The following is a 15,243-nucleotide window of genomic DNA, read 5'->3' as shown; positions in this document are numbered from 1 at the left end:
GTAGAGTTGTAAATTAAAGGGTGAATGAAAAAAAGGGAAGAGGTAGGAAAAAAGAAGAGAAAGAGAGGGAAGGAAGGAAGAAAGGGAGGGAAGGAAAAAAGGAAAAGAAAAAAAGGGGAAAAGGAAAAATTCCTTTGTTAAATTTTGTGTTTGTAGTTGGTTTATTTATTTTTGTTGGTGAATTAGAATCTTTGGCAAAGAAAAAAAAGAAAAAGAAGAAAGGGAGAAAAAAAGACAAAAAAATAGGTATTGGTATTACCTGAAAAGATAAAACAAAGAGAAAAGAAGGAAGCAACAACCAGGAAAGGTACCAGCAAGGTATGTACGAACAAACACTGCGTTTCTGAGCTTTGTGGCTTTCCCAGATCGAGATGTACCTTTAGAGGTAGAAGTACACAGATGGCTGAAACATTATGGAGTCAAAAAAAAGAACCTGATACGTATAGACGGACCAGGGCTGCGATATAGAAAAACTATGTATGTGAAGTTCAGCACTAGCAACGAGCTCCAAGACTTCCTCGCTAAAACTGAAGACGGGATGTTATCATTTGATGAAAGAGTTGTATCCGTCAAAAGTTGCGAAACAAAATCCCCCTTTGTAAGAATAGAAAGAATGTCGCTAGAAATGGAGTTGTTAGATGTCCGAGAGACAATGGAAAGGAATGGTAAATTTTTCCCATGCAAACGTTAGTACTACTCTGGTGACGGATATCTCGAAACAGCCAAAACAAGAGCAATAGCAAGCATGAGAGTAGATAAGAACATCCCTTCTTTCATTTTCGTAAATGGAATGAGAATGCGGATATGGTATGAAGGCCAAATCAAAACTTGCATTATATGGGATGAAACAGGACATTCAGCAGCTCAGTGTCCTTTTTCCTCACAGAGGTCGCACAGAAGCGTAACATCCGAACCAAGTGGCCCTGATAACGTTAGTAGCCAAAGAAACGGTTGGCCGGAAAAACAACCTGCATACCAAACCAACTTGAGACCCAAAGAAAAAGAAACTGGACAGGAAAAGACGAATGTGCGTAAGAATCAGGAAGAAAAAATAGATCGCGAAATGGAGAAAATGAAACAGGAACTTGCAAGATCGGAAAAGTGGAAAACGGCCCGTGAATACAAGGAAGAGATAGAAAGAAAAAACAAAATGGAGAAAAAGGACAAAATACTGATAGCGAAGATTAAGAGTTCCAAGACGCTCGCAGCAGGAGTAGCTCACTGCCGGGAGTACCCACTAGAGGTATGAAAAGGAACAAAAGATCGCAAAGAACAGAATCACAGACAGGGCAAGCTGAACTTTCGAGCCGACTTGGATGCATCGAAGGTATGATCGATAGTGTGGAAGAAATCCTACAGAGCAGCAACAGCCCTTCGGCAAGCCAAGCTTTGGAACTAATCGATTACGCTGAGGCGTCTTTCTCGTCAGTAGAAGGATTAGAAAGCAAGAACTAGAGAAAATGCAGAAGACATGGTGATAAATCAGCAGGAGCTTCCAAAAAATTCGCAACTTTGAATGTAAATGGAATAAAGCAAAAAAGTAAACAAATAATGCTATAAGGTTATCTACCAAAAGAAAGAATAGACTTAGCATTTATACAAGAGAACGACACAAGCGAATTAAAAGGTTTAGAACCTGAATATAAGTATTTTACGAATTGCAATGCGGGTGGAGGAAGCGTGGCGATAATATATAAAGAAAAGCTCCATGTAAAAGACGTTCGAACCGATACAGACGGGAGAATTATCAGATGTGAGATATGCGGGTGCAAATTTGTATGCTCCATCTGGGTCGCAAAACAAAAAAGTACGAAAAGTATTCTTCGAAGAAAAAATAGGCCCATATATACCGAAAGATATTAAAATCACAGTTTTCCTTGGAGATTTTAACTGCATAACAGACAAAGTGACAATATTTGCTCGCCACTGAAACGATTCGTGCGTGATGCAGGCTTTCTAGACGTTCTGAAAGAAAAATTGAATACAAGGAGTTTCCTTAGGATAAGCTGGACGGCGTACGGAGGAGGAGCTAGACTCGACCGCATATACACGTCAGGTGAGATCCTTCCACAAATAGACAAAATCGAGAACAAAATTGTGCCGTTTTCCGACCATCAAGCTGTGTTTGTCACATTCAGAAACGACAAGAAAAGAAAATCTTTTTCATTGAGAAACGACGAGAAAAGAAAATCTGGTTTCAGAAATTTGTCATCGAAGATGAATACTGAAGAAATGAGAAACAAAGAATTCACAAACGGAACAGAAAAGATATTAGAGGTACTGAAATCTGTCGAGAAAAGTAGCCTTCCGAAACATTGTGAAAGTGTAGCGAAACAGCGATTACAAAAGTGGCCCAACAAATCTCTCGTGATACAGCAAGGTTTGAAGAAAAACACGTCAGCTTTCTAGATAAAGTAGTTTACCAGCTAAAAGAAGAAATAAATGCAGGGAAAAACTGAAACAAGGAAAGTCTTGAGGCTCTATCAGAGATAAGAGAGGTTGAGCATAAGTGGGCAGAAGCAATAAAAATAAGAACTAAAATAGATGAACATATTCAAAACGAACAGTTAACAACAACTCTCATATGCTGCGAGAAGAAAAAAATAAGCCGACTACAAATGAGAAGAATAAGAAATCAGAAAGGAAAAGTCCTTGAAAACGAAAACGATATATTAAACGAAGCAAGAGATTATTACCAGAATGTGTTCAAGAAAGAAAAACAAGAAACCGAAGACGAGCGAAAGAAGGTGCAGAATAAAATAGGAGAGGTAGAATAAAATAGGGATTTTATATATATTTAGCAACATTTTAAGAAATTTAAAATACATTTTCTTGTGAAATTTATCTAAATTAATCAGTAGTTGTACCGAACCAATCCTGCTCAATTCATCCTCAGGGCTATACTGTGGTGCTTCTCCTCCCCATAGTATAGTGCAGACGGCTTGATATCATTCTATTATCCCTTCTTGTTTTAGTTTTGTTTTTGTTTAAAGTTCTTTCAAATAGGCAATGGTTATAAGTCCTCCAAAAAAAAGTCCCCCCAGATCCCACCTCAAATATTAGTGAAAGTGATACTCATCTTAGCTGGTCAACCACACTATTTCAAAGTTCAAATAATAGCTCAAATTCTGAGAATAGGACAATGATAAGTGTAGGGGCTAATGTCACCATAAATAATGATAATGGGTTACAAGAGGTCCTTTCTAGAAGCTCTAAAAAAAGGAAAAAAATCTCTCCAATCAAAAGCATTTCTTCTCTCCCTGCCCAAGATCCTCCCTCCCAAAACTTGGAATTTACCTTAGAATTATCCCTACCACCTTTTGTAAGATAAAAAAGATTGGTTCGAGAACATTTGTAATTTTTAAGTTGCAAAAATTAATATTTTTTCCTAATATTTGCTGTGATAGATCTTTACTAAAAGCTGTCGAAGATCAGAAATTAGCAGACACAACAATTAAATTATAATCACTTCTGAATACCCCAATCAATGCATCTAAATGGAACCCAAAACAATCACCAACAAAAATAGTTGTTTATAATGTTCCCCCAGAAATATCCATTCAGGAGTTAAAAGAAGGGCTCTCAGATAGGGCTGGCAACACAATCCCAGTTGAAGATGTTACACAACTTGGCAAACCTAACTCTAATGGCCTAAAAACATGTAGATCCTTCTTATTTACACTGAAGGAAAAAATTAATATCCCAGAAAAATTATTCCTATTTGGGCAAATCAAACCACACAAGGAATACAAACCTAAGCCTATCCAGTGTCAGAAGTGTCTCAAACTGGGACACACAACAAACAAATGCAATGAAATTTTCCTAGAGTGTAGTAATTGTAAAGCATTCCATCCTAAAGAGTTGACAACTTGCAACAACACTCAGCCTACATGCATCAATTGCAAAGACCCACATGAATCTACAAATAAATCACTATGCCCTGCATATAGGAAAAGAGCTCTAACACTCCAAATAGCAATAGAGAAGGCCATCACATACCCCTTTGCAGCAATGGAAGCAAATACTGCCCAACAATACCTAATAAAGCCAGTAATGAAACCAATCAAAACCCCAAGTCAAACGCCCCCACTGCATCAAATACCCCATATAAAACACCATCTTCTAAGCCCCCTAACTCACATCCCTATCAGAAGGAATCACCAAGTCAACAAGCCTCCTTGTCCAGTGAGATGAGGTCAGCCTGGGGGCCCCCCCCCCCCTCCCAAGAAGAAAAAACCAGAAACACTGCCAGGAATTAATCCCTTAACTGACAAACAGGATGCACAACCAAATATGCAATCCCCGAATATATGCTTATTCATTCTAAACTGTAATGCAGTTCAGGCCATGAACATACATCAACTACAGAAAACAAAAATCATTGCAGAATTGGCAAAAATCTACATCCCTGATGATATGCTCATTCAAGCAAAAAAAGATCTTGTTTTACTTTTAACAAAGCTGAACATTGATACACAGTCATATGAAAAATAAATCAACTACACAACATATATCAATACTCCAGTGGAATGTAAGATCACTCACAGAAAATAAGTTAAATGAACTAATATCTTTTATGAATAATAATTCCATAAATATTGCTTGCCTCCAGGAAACTCATTTAACCCAAAATCAACAGATTAAGTCTCTGGGATATACTATCCTCAGAAAGGATAGATCTTCAGAGGAAAAAGGTGGTTGAGTAGCTTTATTACTTAAAACTAATGTAAAATTCAGTGGTATCAATTTTCCAGATTTTTCAAATGATGTTGATGCAATTTTTATCAGTGTTTGGCTGAATAATATAAAAACCTATATAATAAGCTTTTATTACCCTAATGGTCAAACCACAGATGTCATGGATTTCTTTAATTATATAAATAATTCTAATATGTTAAAAAATATCATTATTTGTGGAGATTTCAATGCCCCAGCCTTTTGTGGGGGAATAAACCAGTAAATAAAGCTGGTAAATTCATTGAGCTTATGACTTCAAATAATAATGAATTAGCTGTTGCTACCCCTTCAAACCAGAATACATATTTCACCCCAAAAGTGGCAGATTCTCCACAATTGACCAACAAATTGTGTCTTTCAATATTTTGAATAAAATTTATATAAATAAAATTGTCAGTCTATGTACTGACCACTTTGCTATAGTTTGCTCCCTAAATGAACCTGCTGAAACTCTATCACATACCTCTAAATATATCAACACTAAAGCAAATTAGTATATGTTCCAAAATAAGCTAAATGATGAAATTACAAGTTTCACCCAAAATTCATGCATTTCAAACACAACAGTTGACACACATGCTGAAGTCTTGACATCTTTACTAATAAATACAGCTGATCATGCTATCCCCAGGTGAACACCTAGGAAAACATTCCCTAAACAGATTCCTAAAGCATGGTGGACAAATGAGTGCCTAAATAAATATAGAATAAAAAAGGCAGCTAGGACAGAATTCATAAAAAAACATCACCTACTACATATTTAAAAAAAAATTACAAGCAGAATCTAATCTAAAAAGGACTATAATAGATGCTAAATGTAAATACTGGAATAACTTTGCAAATAATCTCTCCAGAGAAACACATGAGCCAATTATACATAAAGTCATAAGCCACATCTGTGGGAAAAAACTTCCCCCAACCCACTCTGTATGAGCTTATACATAATAATATCCATTATGACAATGATAATGATAAAGCTAAGCTATTTGCAACTCTTTTTGTTAATAAGCTAACATCAAATAATCAAAACAAAATGTCCTCAATTCCTATGAACCCAAATTACCAACCATGCCCAGGATCCGAGTATATGACTAGCGAACTTTCAATCCAAGAAATGAATAATGCGATACATGATGTTAGGACCAAAACCAGTAGCAGCTATAACAATCTAAACCCTACATGAATAAAGCATCTCAACCCTTCATACAAACAAGAACTGCTAAATTGTTATAATCACGCTTGGGCATCTTCTATGTTCCCCAATATATGGAAATGTTCGTCCCTCCTACCAATCCTAAAGAAAAATAAACCCAAAGATAACCCTGAGTCTTATAGGCCCATATTGATTACTCCTGTGATGGAGAAAATGATCTATTACAAACTCTTCTGGTTTGTTGAAAAAAATAATATGATCCCTGCCACTCAAACTGGATACAAGAAACACCACTCCTCAATAGATCCTTTCATTTTTCTAAATAATGCAATCAATGAACCTGTCTCTAAAAATAATCTCGTAGTTGTAACTTTCCTAGATTTTGAAGAGGACTATGACAATTTGAACCACCAAATCCTTTTAAACAAACTTGCAAACCTTGGAGTACCCCCTAAGCTAGTATCTTTTATTAAATCCTTCATAGAAGTGCGAAGTTTCATCGTTTGTGTAGGTTCAGCCTCTTCACCCCAAAAGACAATAACCAAAGGCCTACCTCAGGGAGCAGTCCTCAGTTGCCTCCTGTTTGCCCTATATCTCTGGAACATGAACCTACCCCACACAAATCTACAATATGCTGACGATCTGGTGCTATGGTCATCTGGCAACACCTTTGAGATAGCACAGTCAAATCTGCAAAAGTCACTTTTCCAATTTGAAAAATTCTCTCAACATTCAGATTTACCCATTGCACCTACCAAGTCAAAAATAATCCAGTTTCACCGAAAGCGAAACCATGTTAATGCAAAAGTAACTCTAAATAAAACAACTATTCCAGAAGATAATCATATTAATTACCTAGGTCTCATGCTTGACCAAAAACTTAATTTCCACCTCCACATTTCAAACACAATAAAAAAAATGCTATAGAAAAACAAATATACTAAAAAGACTTCTTTCCACACCCTGGGGCTGTAAGGAGAAAACCTTACTCCAGTTTTATAAATCACATAGAAGACCCCATATTGACTATGGGCTCATCGTCTATGATGCATGTGCAATGACCCAGATGCAAAAAATTTAAACAACACAAAATGATATGATACGTCTCATATTTGGTCTTAGGAAACCCACAAACACCAAGTTTCTGCTTATGGAGAGTGGTTTAACAACAATAAGGGAGTGACGTAGCTTTCTCTTGACAAAATATCTTATAAAAATGAATCAAATAGCTCACACACACTACATAATTGGTTAATAAATCCAGCCATGTATAGAGGCATTGCAGATGAGTATGCGAATATTCAGAAGAAGTTCCCCATACCAGCAAAGTCTATTGCACCCACGTTCCCCCAATCCCCTCCATGGAATTGGTCAAGTCCCATAATAAATACTGACTTCTCAAAGTGGAATAAAGATTTAACCCAATTATACATAAAGTCATAAGCCACATCTGTGGGAAAAAAACTTCCCCCAACCCACTCCTGTATGAGCTTATACATAATAATACCCATTATGACAATGATAATGAAAAAGCTAATCTATTTGCAACTCTTTTTGTTAATAAGCTAACATAAAATACTAAAAGCAAACTGTCCCCAATTCCTATGAACCCAAGTTACCAACCAAGCCCAGGATCCGAGTATATAACTAGTCCATTTTCAATCTAGGAAATTAACAATGCAATGCATCATGTTAGGACCTAAACTAGCGGCAGCTATGACAATATACACCCTACATGGATAAAGAATCTCACCCCTTCATACAAACAAGAACTGCTGAATTATTATAATCACGCTTGGGCGTCTTCTGTGTTCCCCAATATATGGAAATGTTCGTCCCTCCTACCAATCCTAAAGAAAAATAAACCCAAAGATAACCCTGAGTCCTATAGGCCCATAATGATTACTCCTGTGATGGGGAAAATCATGGAGAAAATGATCTATCACAGACTCCTCTGGTTTGTTGAAAAAAATAACATGATCCCTCACACTCAAACTGGATTCAGGAAACACCACTCCTCAACAGATGCTTTCATTTTGCTAACAAATGCAATCAACGAATCTTTCTAAAAAAAATAATGTCCTAGTTGCCGCTTTCCTAGATTTTGAAGGGGCATATGACAATGTGAACCACCAAATCCTTTTAAACAAACTTGCAAACCTTGGAGTACCCCCTAACCTAGTATCTTTCATTAAATTCTTCATAGAAGTGTGAAGTTTCATCGTTTGTGTTGGTTCAGCCTCTTCACCCCAAAAGACAATAACCAAAGGCCTACCTCGGGGAGCAGTCCTCAGTTGCCTCCTGTTTGCCCTATATCTCTGGGACATGAACCTACCCCACACAAATGTACAATATGCTGACGATCTGGTGATATGGTCATCTGGCAACACCTTTGAGATAGCACAGTCAAATCTGCAAAAGTCACTTCCAGTTTGAAAAATTCTCTCAACATTCAGATTTACCCATTGCACCTACCAAGTCAAAAATAATCCAATTTCACCGAAAGCGAAACCATGTTAATGCAAAACTAACTCTAAATAAAATGACTATTCCAGAAGATAATCATATTAATTACCTAGGTCTCATGCTTGACCAAAAACTCAATTTCCACCTCCACATTTCAAACACAATAAAAACATGCTATAGAAAAACAAATATACTAAAAAGACTTCTTTCCACACCCTGGGGATGTAAGGAGAAAACCATACTCCAGTTTTATAAATCTCATATAAGACCCCATAATGACTATGGGCTCATCGTCTATGGTGAATGTGCAAAGACCCAGATGCAAAAATTGAAACAACACAAAATGATATAATACGTCTCATATTTGGTCTTAGGAAGCCCACAAGCACCAAGTTTCTGCTTATGGAGAGTGGATTAAAAACAATAAGGGAGAGACGTAGCTTTCTCTTGACAAAACATCCTACAAAAATTGAATCAAATAGCTCACACACACTACATAATTGGTTAAGAAATCCAGCCATGTATAGAGGGATTGCAGATGAGTATGCCAATATTCAGAAGAAGTTCCCCATACCAGCAAAGTCTATTGCACCCACGTTCCCCCAATCCACTCCATGGAATTGGTCAAGTCCCATAATAAATTCTGACTTCTCAAAGTGGAATAAGGATTTAACCCCCATAGCTTTTGTCCAGAAAAAATTTGCAGAACTTAATACAATTACCTATAAAAATCACTTCCAAATATTTGTTGATGGGTCAAAAATGAATGAGAAAGTTGCAAGTGGTGCTTTCCTTCCTCACCTGAGAATTGCAATTGGCTAGAGATTATACAATAATTTATCTATAATGTCTGCTGAGTGAAATGCCATAATCATGGCATTAGAACACCTTAAGGAAAACTAACCTTTGATTGCAAATTCAAATAATATTATCATATATTCCGATTCTCTATCAAGCCTGGAGTTGCTGGCCTCAGCTCCTCAGTATAAGTTGGACATTGACACTTATCATTGTCTCAGTATTATGGATAATCTTGCTTCAAGTGGCATAAAAACTTATTTTCAGTATATTCCTAGCCACTCTGGCATAAGTGGTAGTCATCAGGTTGGTGAAATAGCAAAAAATGCTATAAATATTGACCAGCCAAGTGGGATACCAGTCCCAACTAGAGATATTTACCGATGGAGGCTATCAGATATTAATTTTAATAAGACTAATCCTATCCTTTCCCCCTTTCCCAATAAGTATCTTTCTAAAATTTATCATAGAATTCGTTCTGGAACAAATTGACTAAATTTTCTTGCATTCTCATATAAGTTTTCTAATTCAATTGGTTCAATTCCCCTGTCCCCTCTTTGCAGGCATTGTAATATGAATAATGAAACAATTGGCCATTGCCTATTTGAATGTAATATGCTGAAGTCTGCACAACACACCTTGCTTTGTAAACTGTTAAAATGCTTCAAACACAACAAAATCTCACTATCAGCCAAGAGTCTAGCCAACTATACCTGCACACAGAGCAGATAAATTGATATCTATTATCTTATATTTGAACTCCTCGAGTCGAAAGATCTACTGAAAGATATCTGAGAATATCTAATAAGTAAGAGACAGCCAAGCCAGTAGCTCTGTTGCCCAGAGAGTGAAGCAAAAAGAAAAGGGCTAAATAGTATCAACCGAATAGCCCGCCTGCTTCGAATTAGAAGAAGAAGAAGAAGGTGCGAGAATTTATTGAGGAAATCAATATAACAAAAGTAACTGCTGAACAGAATGAAATGCTAAGAAGCGAAATCACTGCAGAAGAAATAAAAAAAGCATTATCGGAAACGAAAAATAACGAATCACCGGGCAGAGACGGTATACCCTACGAATTTTATAAGCATCATGCAAATGAAATAGCCCTGATTCTGTCTGAAATGTTCAACGAGATGCTAAATACCCTCGAGGAAAAAATTAGATGCATTGGAACAATGAAGCCCCTACCAAAGTCAGGAAATCTTGAAGAACTGGAGACCTGTAAATTTCACAAACTGCAACTATTGGATTCTCACCAAAGTTCTTGCAAACCGACTGAAAAAGGTACTTGCTAAGTTGCTAAGTAAGCGACAAAACGGAGGATTAGATGGACGGAAAACAGCTGATGGTCTGAGAGCCATACGAAACGTAATGCAAGTGATGGAAAAAAAGAAGGAAAAAGGGAAAGACAGAATCACAAGCTTTGACATTCGAAAAGAATTTTACAAAATAAGAAAAACAATTCTACTTATTATACTAGTGGCATACGGTTTCTGTAAAGAGTTTATCGAATGGATAAAAAAGACCTTGGAGAAAATAGAACAGACAATTGTGATAGGTAATATGGAAAGCGATAGTTCTCAAGCAGAGATATAAGTGAGACAGGGATGCCCATTAAGCTCTTTACTGTTCGAAATATATATTGACCCTTTGTTGCGATATTTGGAGGAAGAGATACAAGGAATCGAGATAGGAGGAACCCAATAAAAGATAGAAGGATTTGTCGACGACCTCACGACTTTCACGGAAACAGACATGGATTATTTACGAGCTCTATATTGTATAACTAAGTACTGCGATTTGTTCAAACTAGAACTAAACAAAGAAAAATGCGAAGTCCTGTGTTTAATGCGAAGAAGAACCTCAGTTTATTGGCAGGATAGAAAGGAAAGACGAAATAAAAGTTTTAGGTATCCAATGGAGAAAAACGTGGAAAGAGACGGAAAAAGTAAACTGGGCTAAAACATTGCAGAAGTTTAAGTCGGCACTTGCTTACGGTTATGGAAGAGCCTTCACAATATTTCAAAAAGCTCATTACGTTAATATTTACTGTTGTCCAGTGATATGGTATTTCACTTCAGTATCAAACCTCACGAAAGGCATCCAGAAGAAAATAAAGCAATGATATATCAGTTCGTCTGGTACGGAAAAACCCCCTCCAAAGCTTAAATTTACAGATGTGTTTCTAATGAAAAGCCAGGGAGGCCTACAAATAATTAACACGGAAGCCAAGATAAAAGAACTTCACATGAAAACAATTGTCGAAGAAATCCATTTTGAAGAAACAGCCCCTATGAAAAATTGGTATAACGCATGGGTGAGAAATGAAAGGAGTACAAAAACATTTCGGAACTCTCGAAGAATTACTGGGAAAAAGGATGGCAGACCCTGATAGCAAAAAAAAATCAGCAAAACGGATTTGAAACAATGGTTCATTTCGCAGGAAAACCTACCTCCAGCGAAAATTCTAGAGACGAGTGATCTTGACGATGAAAAACTGAAGAAAATGTTCGACCTGATACACTCTAGTTTCTTACCGCCGAAGGTTAAAGAGCATGCGTTTTTCCAAGTTCACAAAATACTGCCAATTGAAAAAAAAACATAGGATAGACCCCACCAAGTCGACTGGAATTTGCGGAAGGTGTGGAAATCAAATTGAAACACTTGCACAATTAATTCTTCAGTGCACAAGTGTAAAAACAGAATTGAAACAACTGTTAGGTAGTGAAATACAAGAAAATTGTGGAACTGGTCACCACAGAAAAAGGTTGAAGAATTAAAATTATGCACGGAAACCAATCAAACGAAAAATCACGAAGATTTGGCATACATTTTAACACATTTCAGCTGCTATGTTTGGAAAGCGAAAATGAAAGATACGAATCCAACAGAGGTAATGAAATAGGTAAGAGTTCAGTGGGATAGGCTAGTAAATATAAGGAAAGGCAAAGAGAAAGGTGAAGGTAAAGCTAAAAGTGAGGGTTTTTTTTTAGAAGAGAGTAAAAAAACTGAAAAAGTTTTGCTAGAATTTATAATTAGAAATTGAAATGTTGTTATTTAAAAAAGGAATAAAAAATGATAAAGAAAGAAGTATTAAAAGTAGGATAAAGATAAAGTTTAAAAGAGAATTGAGAAGTATTGAAAGTAGGATGATGATAATGTTTTAATCAGGATTGAGCAGTCAAAGGGGAAATGAAAGATGAGTAATAAGGGTAAAGGAAATGAAGTAGGAAGATAATGAAAGATTTTACCTCTTGGTATTTATTTGTAAAGGTGGAGTATTTCATTTCTTTCTTACTTTTTTTATTATTTTTGTATTTTTGTTTTTTTATATTCTTATTTTGGGGGACGGTGGTAAATGTGATTTATATATCGGGGGAAATAGAGGTTGATGAAAAAGGAAATGAAATATGTAATTTAAGGTCACAATGGAAGGGGTGCCCTAAGGGGGAAGGGCAGCCTGAGATATCGGAAGAACCTAAAAGGTGTAAGAAAATTGAATTGTAGTATACTTCTATTTTAATACCCTGGTATATTTTGGAATGCTCAATCTGTATATAATTTTAATAAATTGAATTTTTTTGAAGAAGTTTTTTTTATTATTACGAAAAGAGTAGGTGACATTAGATAAATTATGAGATATTTTTTAAGAAAATTTGAAGGTCACCGAGAGGAGAGGAGGCGGGATTAAAAAAAAAGACGAGACAAAGGCTATTCAACCCAACTGAGCATCTAGAAGCTGCTGGACCAAATTCTTCCATCGGGTTCTGTCATCCGTGAGTGGTTGACTAAACTCCAGTCACGCCTTGTGCCACGTGTGACCATATATTTGGAATCCCCCAAAAGCGGTTCTAAATCCTTTCTGACAACGTTGTGCCAAGATTTCATCTGGCCACCTGGTTTTTTATTCCATGAGAAAGTGTAGTACCTCACGTGTCAGGGTCTCTTCTGGTTGCCTCATTAGGTGACCTAGCCACTTGAGACGTCTTTTCTTTATCATGATTGAAAAGTCACGCTTTTGTCCGCACACTTTCATCAGCTGTTGGTTGCTGATTCTTTGCACCAGCCGTCTGTTGCTAATGCGCCATGGACATAAACAATACAGCAACATGACAAAATCAATATATAAACATTAACCAATTTTACAACTTATACCCTTGGGCCGAAGATTCTGGTGGGTATCTCACACGTAGAGGTATAGTTCGATCATTTTGTTACAAAATGGTTACATTGAAAATTTCGCCTGGATGTCTTTTTAAGGAAAGCAATTAAAGGGGGCATAGAACGGGTGGCTGGTTGACCTATCGTTTTTGACTCCTTAAATGGACACTCAAAATTTTATTCTCTGTTTGAATGAGCCACCTCCGAAGTATTAACCACAATTTCTTCCATATGAAATGTTGAATTTTTTTAGTAAAATATACTGTGGATTTTCTTTTTTATGTCAATTTTATTTATATTTTGTTTTAGAAGTTGAAGATGCTTTACCAAGTCATAATGAAATGGTTTTTGGAGTTCAAAACCTTCTTCTATTTCCTAAACGTGAAGATGTTCCTTTGGGTAATTTTCAGGTAATTGCCATTTACCCGTGTCCCAGCCTTTTAAACATTTGCCTCTCAATTACTTGGACTATCTGTCTTGGCTTTTCTCTGTCTACAATTACCCAGCCCAGTCTTGATGCAACCTATTGCCCAAAATACTTGATAAATTCAATTCAAAATCAATTTTGAATTTTGGGTAATTTTAATGATCCTTTCAGGATCATTAAAACTTCAACTTAACACCCAGGAATCAGACGCCATTAATAATTTTTATTGAATAAAGTCAAAAAGTGAAAACATTTAAAATCTGTTTTTTCTTATGAAATTGCAAATTATGTTCTGGAATTAAGAAGGCATGGAGAAGGTCATTTGCGCGAGACAACAACTGCTGCGAGACACAAACAAATATGCCAAAGGTTACATGAAAATGTGAGAAGTGGAGGATAATGTAAATCAACCTACTGATTCACTGGGACAACAGCCTTGGTTAGGAGATAAGCGACAATCAGAATAAAACAATTCGTGGTAACGAACTCTAAGTAAGGAGCGACCCCGCTCAATGGTAACCGAAACTCTAGAAAACAGATTTTTGATACCAATAGATGCATCAAAAGAATCAGATTTTAATGCTGATTTCAAATATATAAGTTTCATAAAGGTTAGTCCTACCTATCAAAAGTTACGCGCCTGAGAAAATTTGGCTGATTTTCGAAAAAAGGGGGAAAGATCCCCTAAAAGCTATAGAACCTCAATAAAAATCACACCATCATATTCCGCGTATCAGAGAATCCTACGGCACTGGTTTCAAACTCTTATCTACAAAAATGTGGAATTTGCCTTTTTTGGCCGAAGAAAGATCACGGATGCGTTTTTTTTTTTCAGGGGTGATCGTATCAAACCAGCGGTCCTAGAATATTGTGGGAGGGCCCATTGGAACTGAAATTAAAAGTTCTAGTGCCGTTTTTAAGTGACAAAAAAAAGGGAGGGCAACTAGACCCCCTCCCACGCTCATTTGTTTCCCAAAGTCACCCGATAAAAATTTTGAGATAGCCATTTTGTTCAGCAGTGTCGAAATTATGATAATTATGTCTTTTAGGATGACTTAATCCCCCGACGTCCCCTGGGGGAGGGCTGAAAGTAATGAACTTTACCCAATGTTAACATATAGTATTGGCTATTGGGAAGTATACAGACGTTTTCAGGGGGGATTTCTTCTGGTAGTAGGGGGAGGGGTTGTGGGTCAGGGGTTACGTGGGAGGATCTTTCTATGAAGGAAGTTTTCATGGGGGAAGGGGCATTGCTATGAAGGGGGTGCCAGATTTACCAGCATAATTTAAAAAAAATATAAGAAATTAAATAAAAAATAAAAAGTTTTTCAACTGAAATTAAGGAGCAACATCAAAACTTAAAACGAACTAGAAATATTACGTATATGATTGGGTTCACCCCCTAGTCAATACCTCGCTCTTTAAGCCAAAGATTCTTAGTACTTTCATAAAAACTATTTATTCTAATTAACGGCCTTTGTGATTAAGGGGTCATTTTTAA

Source organism: Artemia sp. Qi Xiang Cuo, chromosome 13 (genome assembly GCF_049724085.1).
Source record: "Artemia sp. Qi Xiang Cuo chromosome 13, ASM4972408v1, whole genome shotgun sequence".
In the NCBI taxonomy this organism is placed as follows: Eukaryota; Metazoa; Arthropoda; class Branchiopoda; order Anostraca; family Artemiidae; genus Artemia; species Artemia sp. Qi Xiang Cuo.
The sequence above is the reverse complement of the archived record's forward strand: the minus strand, read 5'-3'. Positions refer to the sequence as shown.